Source organism: Cherax quadricarinatus, chromosome 4, assembly GCF_038502225.1.
Source record: "Cherax quadricarinatus isolate ZL_2023a chromosome 4, ASM3850222v1, whole genome shotgun sequence".
Taxonomy (NCBI): domain Eukaryota; kingdom Metazoa; phylum Arthropoda; class Malacostraca; order Decapoda; family Parastacidae; genus Cherax; species Cherax quadricarinatus.
Window position 1 is genome coordinate 25,789,426 of NC_091295.1, and position 12,601 is coordinate 25,802,026.

The window sequence follows — 12,601 nt, forward strand, 5'->3', positions numbered from 1 at the left end:
CCATTGATGCAGTGGACCAGCAGCAGACTTGGGCTTAGGCAAGCAAGGCTAATTACCCAACCCATAACAGTATGTTAATGTCTCTATGCACACTCGCCTATTATCATCATTTGGTCTCCAATTTTTACCTGGATTTAGTGCTTTTCATTATTATAGTGTACTGGTCTATATTTTTTTTTTTATCACACTGGCCGATTCCCACCAAGGCAGGGTGGCCCGAAAAAGAAAAACTCACCATCATTCACTCCATCACTGTCTTGCCAGAAGGGTGCTTTACACTACAGTTTTTAAACTGCAACATTAACACCCCTCCTTCAGAGTGCAGGCACTGTACTTCCCATCTCCAGGACTCAAGTCCGGCCTGCCGGTTTCCCTGAACCCCTTCATAAATGTTACTTTGCTCACACTCCAACAGCACGTCAAGTATTAAAAACCATTTGTCTCCATTCACTCCTATCAAACACGCTCACGCATGCCTGCTGGAAATCCAAGCCCCTCGCACACAAAACCTCCTTTACCCCCTCCCTCCAACCTTTCCTAGGCCAACCCCTACCCCGCCTTCCTTCCACTACAGACTGATACACTCTTGAAGTCACTCTGTTTCGCTCCATTCTCTCTACATGTCCGAACCACCTCAACAACCCTTCCTCAGCCCTCTGGACAACAGTTTTGGTAATCCCGCACCTCCTCCTAACTTCCAAACTACGAATTCTCTGCATTATATCACACCACACATTGCCCTCAGACATGACATCTCCACTGCCTCCAGCCTTCTCCTCGCTGCAACATTCATCACCCATGCTTCACACCCATATAGGAGCGTTGGTAAAACTATACTCTCATACATTCCCCTCCTTGCCTCCAAGGACAAAGTTCTTTGTCTCCACAGACTCCTAAGTGCACCACTCACCCTTTTCTCCTCATCAATTCTATGATTCACCTCATCTTTCATAGACCCATCCGCTGACACGTCAACTCCCAAATATCTGAATACATTCACCTCCTCCATACTCTCTCTCTCCAATCTGATATCCAATCTTTCATCACCTAATCTTTTTGTTATCTTCCTAACCTTACTCTTTCCTGTATTCACTTTTAATTTTCTTCTTTTGCACACCCTACCAAATTCATCCACCAATCTCTGCAACTTCTCTTCAGAATCTCCCAAGAGCACAGTGTCATCAGCAAAGAGCAACTGTGACAACTCCCACTTTATGTGTGATTCTTTATCTTTTAACTCCACGCTTCTTGCCAAGACCCTCGCATTTACTTCTCTTACAACCCCATCTATAAATATATTAAACAACCACGGTGACATCACACATCCTTGTCTAAGGCCTACTTTTACTGGGAAATAATTTCCCTCTTTCCCTCATACTCTAACTTGAGTCTCACTATCCTCGTAAAAACTCTTCACTGCTTTCAGTAACCTACCTCCTACACCATACACCTGCAACATCTGCCACATTGCTCCCCCTATCCACCCTGTCGTACGCCTTTTCCAAATCCATAAATGCCACAAAGACCTCTTTAGCCTTATCTAAATACTGTTCACTTATATGTTTCACTGTAAACACCTGGTCCACACACCCTCTACCTTTCCTAAAGCCTCCTTGTTCATCTGCTATCCTATTCTCCGTCTTACTCTTAATTCTTTCAATAATAACTGTACCATACACTTTACCAGGTATACTCAACAGACTTATCCCCCTATAATTTTTGCACTCTCTTTTGTCCCCTTTGCCTTTATACAAAGGAACTATGCATGCTCTCTGCCAATCCCTGGGTACCTTACCCTCTTCCATGCATTTATTAAATAGTTGCACCAACCACTCCAAAACTATATCCCCACCTGCTTTTAACATTTCTATCTTTATCCCATCAATCCCGGCTGCCTTACCCCCTTTCATTTTACCTACTGCCTCACGAACTTCCCCCACACTCAAAACTGGCTCTTCCTCACTCCTACAAGATGTTATTCCTCCTTGCCCTATACACGAAATCACAGCTTCCCTATCTTCATCAACATTTAACAATTCCTCAAAATATTCCCTCCATCTTCCCAATACCTCTAACTCTCCATTTAATAACTCTCCTCTCCTATTTTTAAGTGACAAATCCATTTGTTCTCTAGGCTTCCTTAACTTGTTAATCTCACTCCAAAACTTTTTCTTATTTTCAACAAAATTTGTTGATAACATCTCACCCACTCTCTCATTTGCTCTCTTTTTACATTGCTTCACCACTCTCTTAACCTCTCTCTTTTTCTCCATATACTCTTCCCTCCTTGCATCACTTCTACTTTGTAAAAACTTCTCATATGCTAACTTTTTCTCCCTTACTACTCTCTTTACATCATCATTCCACCAATCGCTCCTCTTCCCTCCCACACCCACTTTCCTGTAACCACAAACTTCTGCTGAACACTCTTAACACTACATTTTTAAACCTACCCCATACCTCTTCGACCCCATTGCCTATGCTCTCATTAGCCCATCTATCCTCCAATAGCTGTTTATATCTTACCCTAACTGCCTCCTCTTTTAGTTTATAAACCTTCACCTCTCTCTTCCCTGATGCTTCTATTCTCATTGTATCCCATCTACCTTTTACTCTCAGTGTAGCTACAACTAGAAAGTGATCTGACATATCTGTGGCCCCTCTATAAACATGTACATCCTGAAGTCTACTCAACAGTCTTTTATCTACCAATACATAATCCAACAAACTACTGTCATTTCGCCCTACATCATATCTTGTATACTTATTTATCCTCTTTTTCTTAAAATATGTATTACCTATAACTAAACCCCTTTCAATACAAAGTTCAATCAAAGGGCTCCCATTATCATTTACACCTGGCACCCCAAACTTACCTACCACACCCTATCTAAAAGTTTCTCCTACTTTAGCATTCAGATTCCCTACCACAATTACTCTCTCACTTGGTTCAAAGGCTCCTATACATTCACTTAACATCTCCCAAAATCTCTCTCTCTCCTCTACATTCATCTCTTCTCCAGGTGCATACACGCTTATTATGACCCACTTTTCGCATCCAACCTTTACTTTAATCCACATAATTCTTGAATTTACACATTCATATTCTCTTTTCTCCTTCCATAACTAATCCTTCAACATTACTGCTACCCCTTCCTTTGCTCTAACTCTCTCAGATACTCCAGATTTAATCCCATTTATTTCCCCCCACTGAAACTCCCCTACCCCCTTCAGCTTTGTTTCGTAGATGAATGGTTCAGAGAACCGACATGTTGATAAATTAGACACATGTGCAACTCTTGGGTATCTTTATTGCACATGTGTCTAATTTATCAGCTTTGTTTCGCTTAGGGACAGGACATCCAACTTCTTTTCATTCATAACATCAGCAATCATCTGTTTCTTGTCATCCGCACTACATCCACGCACATTCAAGCATCCCAGTTTTATAAAGTTTTTCTTCTTCTCTTTTTTAGTAAATGTCTACAGGAGAAGGGGTTACTAGCCCATTGCTCCCGGCATTTTAGTCGCCTCGTACGACACGCATGGCTTACGGAGGAAAGATTCTTTTCCACTTCCCCATGGACAATAGAAGAAATAAAGAAGAACAAGAGCTATTTAGAAAAAGGAGAAAAACCTAGATGTATGTATATATATATGCATGTGCGTGTCTGTGAAGTGTGACCAAAGTGTAAGTAGGAGTAGCAAGATATCCCTGTTATCTAGCGTGTTTATGAGACAGAAAAAGAAACCAGCAATCCTACCATCATGCAAAACAGTTACAGGTTTCTGTTTCACAGTCATCTGGCAGGACGGTAGTACTTCCCTGGGTGGTTGCTGTCTACCAACCTACTGTTCTATACTGTACCTAATTTTAAACCCCTTTATTTTCAGGTAATTTACTCTGCTGTATTAATTTCTTCTTATTATATCCAGTTATGTCACTGATGCAGTGGAGTAAGTCCATTATATGGGGCATTTCATGTCTGGTAGTATTAATGAAGCAGTAGATCTGGTTGTGTTGAGCACTTTGATACAATGGATTTTCATTAAAGCAGATACTCCTCAGTACATCTACCAGGCTGTTTACTGATATTCACCTAGTTCCAGAAATTTAGAGCCTGAATTATGAGGACAGGCATGAAGAATTGAATGTCAATACTAGGCACCAAAGATCAGAGGAGACATGGTCATAACATTCAAGATACCATTTCAGGCATATTGACAGGGTGAATGTAACAAAGGTAGATTGTTAATAAGGGGCAAGACTAGGATGAAGAGAGGTACAGTTGAAAGTTAAAAATCAGAAGAAACTATGCCCTCACACTGAAGAGCTTCAGTTTGAGGGCATTGCAAGAATGTACGAGTGTAGTAAGTAAAGGATAATTTCATAAAAGTTCATGGGACTCGAAAAACATCAGACAAGTTAATTAGTGGTCAAAAGGTGGAACCCAAGAACTGGAGCTTAATTCATACAAATACAATTAGGAGAGTACTTCTGTAGGTTTTGGTGAAGGCATCTGCAGTCCTGCCAAATGAGTATAAAACGAAAGCCTGTAATTGTTTTGCATGATGGTAGGATTGCTGGTGTCCTTTTTTCTGTCTCATAAACACGCAAGATTTCAGGTATGTCTTCCTACTTCTACTTACACTTAGGTCACACTACACATACATTTTTTTTTTTTTTTCTCAACAAGTTGGCCGTCTCCCACCGAGGCAGGGTGACCCAAAAAAGAAAGAAAATCCCCAAAAAGAAAATACTTTCATCATCATTCAACACTTTCACCACACTCACACATTATCACTGTTTTTGCAGAGGTCCTCAGAATACAACAGTTTAGAAGCATACACATATAAAGATACACAACATATTCCTCCAAACTGCCAATATCCCAAACCCCTCCTTTAAATCGCAGGCATTGTACTTCCCATTTCCAGGACTCAAGTCCGACTATATGAAAATAACTGGTTTCCCTGAATCCCTTCACTAAATATTACCCTGCTCACACTCCAACAGATCGTCAGGTCCCAAGTACCATTTGTCTCCATTCACTCCTATCTAACACGCTCACGCACACTTGCTGGAAGTCCAAGCCCCTTGCCCACAAAACCTCCTTTACCCCCTCTCTCCAACCCTTTCGAGGACGACCCCTACCCCTCCTTCCTTCCCCTATAGATTTATATGCTTTCCATGTCATTCTACTTTGATCCATTCTCTCTAAATGACCAAACCACCTCAACAACCCCTCTTCTGCCCTCTGACTAATACTTTTATTAACTCCACACCTTTTCCTAATTTCCACACTCCGAATTTTCTGCATAATATTTACACCACACATTACCCTTAAACAGGACATCTCCACTGCCTCCAACCATCTCCTCGCTGCTGCATTTACCACCCAAGCTTCACACCCATATAAGAGTGTTGGTACTACTATACTTTCATACATTCCCTTCTTTGCCTCCATAGATAACATTTTTTGACTCCACATATACCTCAATGCACCACTCACCTTTTTTCCCTCATCAATTCTATGATTAACCTTATCCTTCATAAATCCATCCGCCGACACGTCAACTCCCAAGTATCTGAAAACATTCACTTCTTCCATACTCCTCCTCCCCAATTTGATATCCAATTTTTCTTTATCTAAATCATTTGATACCCTCATTACCTTACTCTTTTCTATGTTCACTTTCAACTTTCTACCTTTACACACATTCCCAAACTCATCCACTAACCTTTGCAATTTTTCTTTAGAATCTCCCATAAGCACAGTATCATCAGCAAAAAGTAACTGTGTAAATTCCCATTTTGAATTTGATTCCCCCAAATTTAATCCAACCCCTCTCCCGAACACCCTAGCATTTACTTCCTTTACCACCCCATCTATAAATATATTAAACATCCATGGTGACATTACACATCCCTGTCTAAGACCTACTTTTACCGGGAAGTAGTCTCCCTCTCTTCTATACACCCTAACCTGAGCCTCACTATCCTCATAAAAACTCTTTACAGCATTTAATAACTTACCACCTATTCCATATACTTGCAACATCTGCCACATTGCTCCTCTATCCACTCTATCATATGCCTTTTCTAAATCCATAAATGTAATAAAAACTTCCCTACCTTTATCTAAATACTGTTCACATATATGCTTCAATGTAAACACTTGAACTACACATCCCCTACCCACTCTGAAACCTCCTTGCTCATCCGCAATCCTGCATTCTGTCTTACCTCTAATTCTTTCAATTATAACCCTACCATACACTTTTCCTGGTATACTCAGTAAACTTATTCCTCTATAATTTTTACAGTCTCTTTTGTCCCCTTTCCCTTTATATAAAGGGACTATACATGCTCTCCGCCAATCCCTAGGTACCTTCCCCTCTTTCATACATTTATTAAACAAAAGGACCAACCACTCCAACACTATATCCCCCCCTGCTTTTAACATTTCTGTCATGATGCCATCAGTTCCAGCTGCTTTACCCCCTTTCATTCTACGTAATGCCTCACGTACCTCCCCCACACTTACATTCTGCTCTTCTTCACTCCTAAAAGATGGTATACCTCCATGACCACTGCATGAAATTACTGCCTCTCTTTCTTCCTTAACATTTAAAAGTTCCTCAAAATATTCTCGCCATCTACCTAATACCTCCATCTCCCCATCTACTAACTCCCCTACTCTGTTTTTAACTGACAAATCCATACTTTCCCTAGGCTTTCTTAACTTGTTTAACTCGCTCCAAAATTTTTTCTTATTTTCATTCAAATTTCTTGACAGTGCATCTCCCACTCTATCATCTGCTCTCCTTTTGCACTCTCTCACCACTCTCTTTACCTTTCTTTTACTCTCCATATACTCTGCTCTTCTTATAACACTTCTGCTTTGTAAAAACTTCTCATAAGCTACCTTTACTTCATCATTCCACCAATCACTCCTCTTTCCTCCTGCCCCCACCCTCCTATAACCACAAACTTCTGCCCCAGATTCTAATACTGCATTTTTAAAACTATTCCAACCCTCTTCAACCCCCCCACTACTCATACTTGCACCAGCCCACCTTTCTGCCAATAGTTGCTTATATCTCACCCGAACTTCCTCCTCCCTTAGTTTATACACTTTCACCTCCCTCTTGCTTGTTGCTGCCATTTTCCTCTTTTCCCATCTACCTCTTACTCTAACTGTAGCTACAACTAAATAATGATCCGATATATCAGTTGCCCCTCTATAAACATGTACATCCTGGAGCCTACCCATCAACCTTTTATCCACCAATACATAATCTAACAAACTACTTTCATTACGTGCTACATCATACCTTGTATATTTATTTATCCTCTTTTTCATAAAATATGTATTACTTATTACCAAATTTCTTTCTACACATAGCTCAATTAAAGGCTCCCCATTTACATTTACCACTGGCACCCCAAATTTACCTACTACTCCCTCCATAACATTTTTACCCACTTTAGCATTGAAATCCCCAACCACCATTACTCTCACACTTGATTCAAAACTCCCCACGCATTCACTCAACATTTCCCAAAATCTCTCTCTCTCCTCTACACTTCTCTCTTCTCCACTTGCATACACGCTTATTATAACCCACTTTTCACATCCAATCTTTATTTTACTCCACATAATCCTTGAATTAATACATTTATAGTCCCTCTTTTCCTGCCATAGCTTATCCTTCAACATTATTGCTACTCCTTCTTTAGCTCTGACTCTATTTGAAACCCGTGACCTAATCCCATTTATTCCTCTCCATTGAAACTCTCCCACCCCCTTCAGCTTTGTTTCACTTAAAGCCAGGACATCCAGCTTCTTCTCATTCATAACATCCACATGTACAAGCATATATATATACACACCCCTCTGGGTTTTCTTCTATTTTCTTTCTAGTTCTTGCTCTTGTTTATTTCCTCTTATCTCCATGGGGAAGTGGAACAGAATTCTTCCTCTGTAAGCCATGCGTGTTGTAAGAGGCGACTGAAATGCCCGGAGCAAGGGGCTAGTAACCCCTTCTGTAAAAATTACTAAATTTAAAAAGGGAAACTTTCGTTTTTCTTTTTGGGCCTCCCTGCCTCGGTGGGATACGGCCAGTTTGTTGAAAAAAAAAAAACTGCAGTCCTTTCACACGTTTATTTCTGAGTACAAAATACTGGTGTGAAAGGTAAGGTATGGCATGGGTTCCACACTGCATCTGCGCTGCTGGCAGTTTCAAGGTCCTCTTGGATAAAGGGAGGAACTTGCGGCCCTCCCATGTCTTCTAGTAACTGCCCCTTTCTTTTTTTTTTTCTTCCCTTTTTTTTTTCCTAAAATAATAAGAAAGAAGTGCCACCATCATGGAGTCTGTTCTGTGATCCCCCCCCCTCCTCCTCCTCCCAGGCCTCTCTTTGTTACCACATCCTGTTCTGACCCAGCTGTGCCTCTGCCTCTTGCATGCCTTTAACTATGTGTCCAGCTTTCCCAAATACGATGCAACAGCTTTCGGATCGCCCACGTGCCTCAGGTCGGGTCGTGCGCAGTCCTACGCCTAAACGTTCCAGACCATTTGTTGACGACGGTTCTTCGATTTCTTCTCATTCCACCCAGAAACAACCTTCATGAAACCCACTTCCTTTACGCACCATGTTTACAAGTACATAGTGGACCAAATTCTTTTCCCTACAGCCAACATCTCCAACTGATTATCTTTCAGACCATAGTATTGGTAAAGCTCTTTTACGACACATTGGCCAAAATATATCCTTTCACGCTAAAAATATATCCTTTCACGCTATTCGGAGCGGTATGTGCAAAGTTACAGTTCAGATTGCAGAACAAGCACATTATCTCTCCCATCTTACTTCCATTGATAACGTTCCTGTCACAGTTCATAAGCACGCTACTCACAATTCTTGCAGTGGTACAATGGTTTTACCACGTACCATTGTACAGTGTGATTTTCTGTCTTGCAGTGATGATATTTTAGAGCAATTAGCCCTACAGGACTTTCCAATTCTCAAAGTGGATACATGTGTCCTGCCCGCTCGCAGACAGAGGCGCTTTCCCAGTAACATCGCCTGCTTAACCTTTGACTGCCGTGAACTCCTGTCCTCCATTTATATCGCAGGCCATCGCCTAGGGGTCCATAAAGTGGTCCCCACACCCCAACAGTGTCGAAATTGCTGGCGCTATGGACATCCCAGGTATACTCCGTCTGCGGTGGAGTGCCCGGTCTGCGGTCCCGCAAATCATGCCGATATATCTTGCAGTCTTCCCCCTACTTGTCTTAATTGCAATGAAACTCATCCTTATTTTACCCGCTGATGTCAGGTCTGACTTAATGAATGAGAAATCCATTGTCTTAAGGAGAGCAAAGGCCTTACTTTTGCTAAGGCTGTCTCTCAGCTCTGCCTTCAGGGGAATCTTCCTTATGCTCCTTATTCTTGAGTAGCTAGGAGACCTCCAACCTTGATGGTTCCCCTGCCTACCAGCTCCTCTGGTGCCATGTCTTCCAGGGCCACCTCTGTCTCTTAATTCTTTTGCAGTTTTAGCCTCTTAAACCCCCACCTCCTTACCTCTTCCTGTTTCTACTTCTTCAACTTGCCCTCTAGTTTCTCCTTCTGCGAGGCCTCGCACACCTGCACCTGTCACCTGCAAAGTTGAACCTGTCTTCTAAGCCAAAGTCTCTTTGCATTCCTCCAATGCTTACAATTCCCCAACAGCTCTTTTTGGCTTTAGTGCCCAGTTCTCATCCCCTTTCTAACTCTTACACAAAGGTGGAGGTTCACCCTTCCCTTGTGTGGCCCCCTCTTCTCCTGTTCCAGACTTATTCCCCAGTTCCCTTCCAGCCTCCTTCCTCTCCTGTTCCACCGCAGGTCTCTTCTGTCCCCACCGGTACATCTCTCCAGGTTCATACTCCCCTCCCCTCTCAGACCTCTGGTTCCCTCCATAGTCTCCCCGATCTCTACCTCACTTGTCTCTGAAGTTCTGCATCAGCCAGACTTGCCTTACCCATGGGTATCTCATGGAATGACACCCTATTCCTCTCTGTGAGGTTTGTCGGGCCCTTATTTTGGTTCTTCACTTTCTTGTGGATTGTCTGCTTTACCAGCGACCTCGCAGGATTTACTTCCACCACCCTACCGCTCTTACCTTATTTTCCCTGCTTGCAAACGGCCCTGCCTTTGACTTATGATCACTTTTTGACTTTGGAAATGAGTGATATCCTAAAAGAACAGTATGAGTCAGTGTTCAGCAACTCGCTAAATGACAGCAAGGTAGAAAATGCAGAAATATTTTTCACTCCAGATTGCACAGACCAACTAACTGATATTAGTACAAATCCCATAGTTTTTGAAAAAGAAATAGAAAACATGCCCACTCACTCAGCACCTGGACCAGATTCATGGAATGCTCTGTTTATAAAGAAGTCCAAAGTACCACTAGTACGAGCCCTCAGTATTCTTTGGAGAAAGAGCCTAGATCTAGGTGCCTTAAAGAGTGCAGACATAGCTCCTTTACATAAGGGAGGTAGTAGAGTACTACCTAAAATTACAGACCAGTAGCCCTAACCTTGCACATCATAAAAATCTTCGAAAGAGTGATGAGACGGCAGATTACAAATTTCATGGAGCAGCACAACCAACATAACCTGAACCACCATGGTTTTAGAGCAGGATGATCGTGCCTGTCACAGCTGCTTAACCATTATAAGAGAATTACGGAGGCATTGGAAGACAACCAAAATGCAGATGTGATTTACACAGATTTTGCAAAGGCATTTGACAAATGTGATCATGGAGTGATAGCACACAAAATGAAGGCTATGGGCATTACAGGGAAGGTAGGCAGATGGATTTTCAGTTTCCTAACACAGAACACAAAAAGTAGTAGTGAACATGGCAAGATCCAGCATCAGTGAGGTCAAAAGCTCAGTGCCCCAAGGCACTGTCCTGGCACCTCTGCTGTTTCTCATCCTCATAGCAGACATAGACAAAAATACCTGGCACACATTTGTATCATCATTTGCAGATGACACTAAAATAAGCATGAAAGTCACTATGGTAGAGGACACTGAAAAAGTACAGGAAGACCTAAACAGGGTTTTCCAGCGGGCAGTGGAGAACAACATGACGTTCAGTGGTGATAAGTTCCAGCTGCTTAGGTATGGAAAGAATGAAGAACTCAAAAGGAACACTATATACAAAACTCAAGAGGGTCACCAAATAGAATGTAAGGAACACGTAAAAGACCTGGGAATAATTACATCAGCGGACCTTTCTTTTAAAGAACATAAGACAAAGATCATGACAACCAGGAAGATGACGGGGTGGGTATTGAGAACTTTCAAAACAAGGGGAATAATGCCGATGGTGACACTCTTCAAATCGCTAATGCTCCCTCGCTTAGAATATTGCTCAGTGCTGACGGCCCCGTTCAAAGCAGGAGAAATATCAGAGCTGGAACAAATACAGAGATCGTTTACGGCTCACATTGAGCCTGTAAAGCACCTAAGCTACTGGGAATGCCTGCAAGTCTTGAACATGTATTCATTGGAATGGAGGAGAGAGATATACATGTACCTGGAAAATACTCGAGGGCCTGGTCCCAAATCTGCACACTGCCATAACATACTGGAGGGAGAGAGATGGGGGAAGTGTAAAATAAACTCAGTGAGGAGCAGGGGTGCAGTGGGACAATAAGGGAACCCTGTATCAACATCCGAGGTCCCAGACCATTCAGCATCTTACCAGAAGATATCTGAAACATGGCTGGAACAAGTGTAGAAGCCTTCAAGAGGAAACTGGACAAGTATCTTCACCAGGTGCCAGATCAGCCAGGCTGTGATGGATATGTGGGGCAGTGGGCCTCCAGCCACAACAGCCTGGTTGACCAGGCAAGCACCAGACGAGCCTGGCCCATGGCCGGGCTCAGAGAGTAGATAAACTCTCGAAACACTTCAGCGCTATATCAAAGGGAGTTTGTCAGCAACTGCATTACTATATGTACTTTGACACAGCCCCTAGCGTCCCTTCCAGCCCTTTTCTCCCCTCACCTCTGATCCCCTTCCAGCCCTTTTCTCCCCTCACCTCTGATCCCCTTCCAGCCCTTTTCTCCCCTCACCTCTGATCCCCTTCCAGCCCTTTTCTCCCCTCACCTCTGATCCCCTTCCAGCCCTTTTCTCCCCTCACCTCTGATCCCCTTCCAGCCCTTTTCTCCCCTCACCTCTGATCCCCTTCCACCCCTTTTCTCCCCGCACCTCTGATCCCCTTCCAGCCCTTTTCTCCCCTCACCTCTGATCCCCTTCCAGCCCTTTTCTCCCCTCACCTCTGATCCTCTCTCCACCTAGCTGTTCATAGCCCCGGCACTATTTTCTGCCCCGCAGTGCTGCATGACCCTTGTCGGTTTAGTGCTTTATTTTATTATAATAATAATAATAGTAATGAGTACAAAATAATATCAGTTTAACTTTTATGAGAGAGAAACCAGTATTTTCCATGTGTAGTTTAAGTACAATAATATAATTTAATACATGAAGACATTGAAAATGTTTAGGAAGGATTTCATTGCTATCATGTCATGGTTAG

The 12,601-nt window shown here is 42.5% G+C and overlaps 1 protein-coding gene across 1 annotated transcript in view; it reads left to right on the top strand.

The window, feature by feature from the left end:
• The window catches only part of LOC128684157 (NKAP family protein CG6066), a 28,734-nt gene that overhangs the window by 1,865 nt on the left and 14,268 nt on the right, over positions 1–12,601 (top strand). The gene's annotated exons all lie outside the window — the stretch shown is intronic.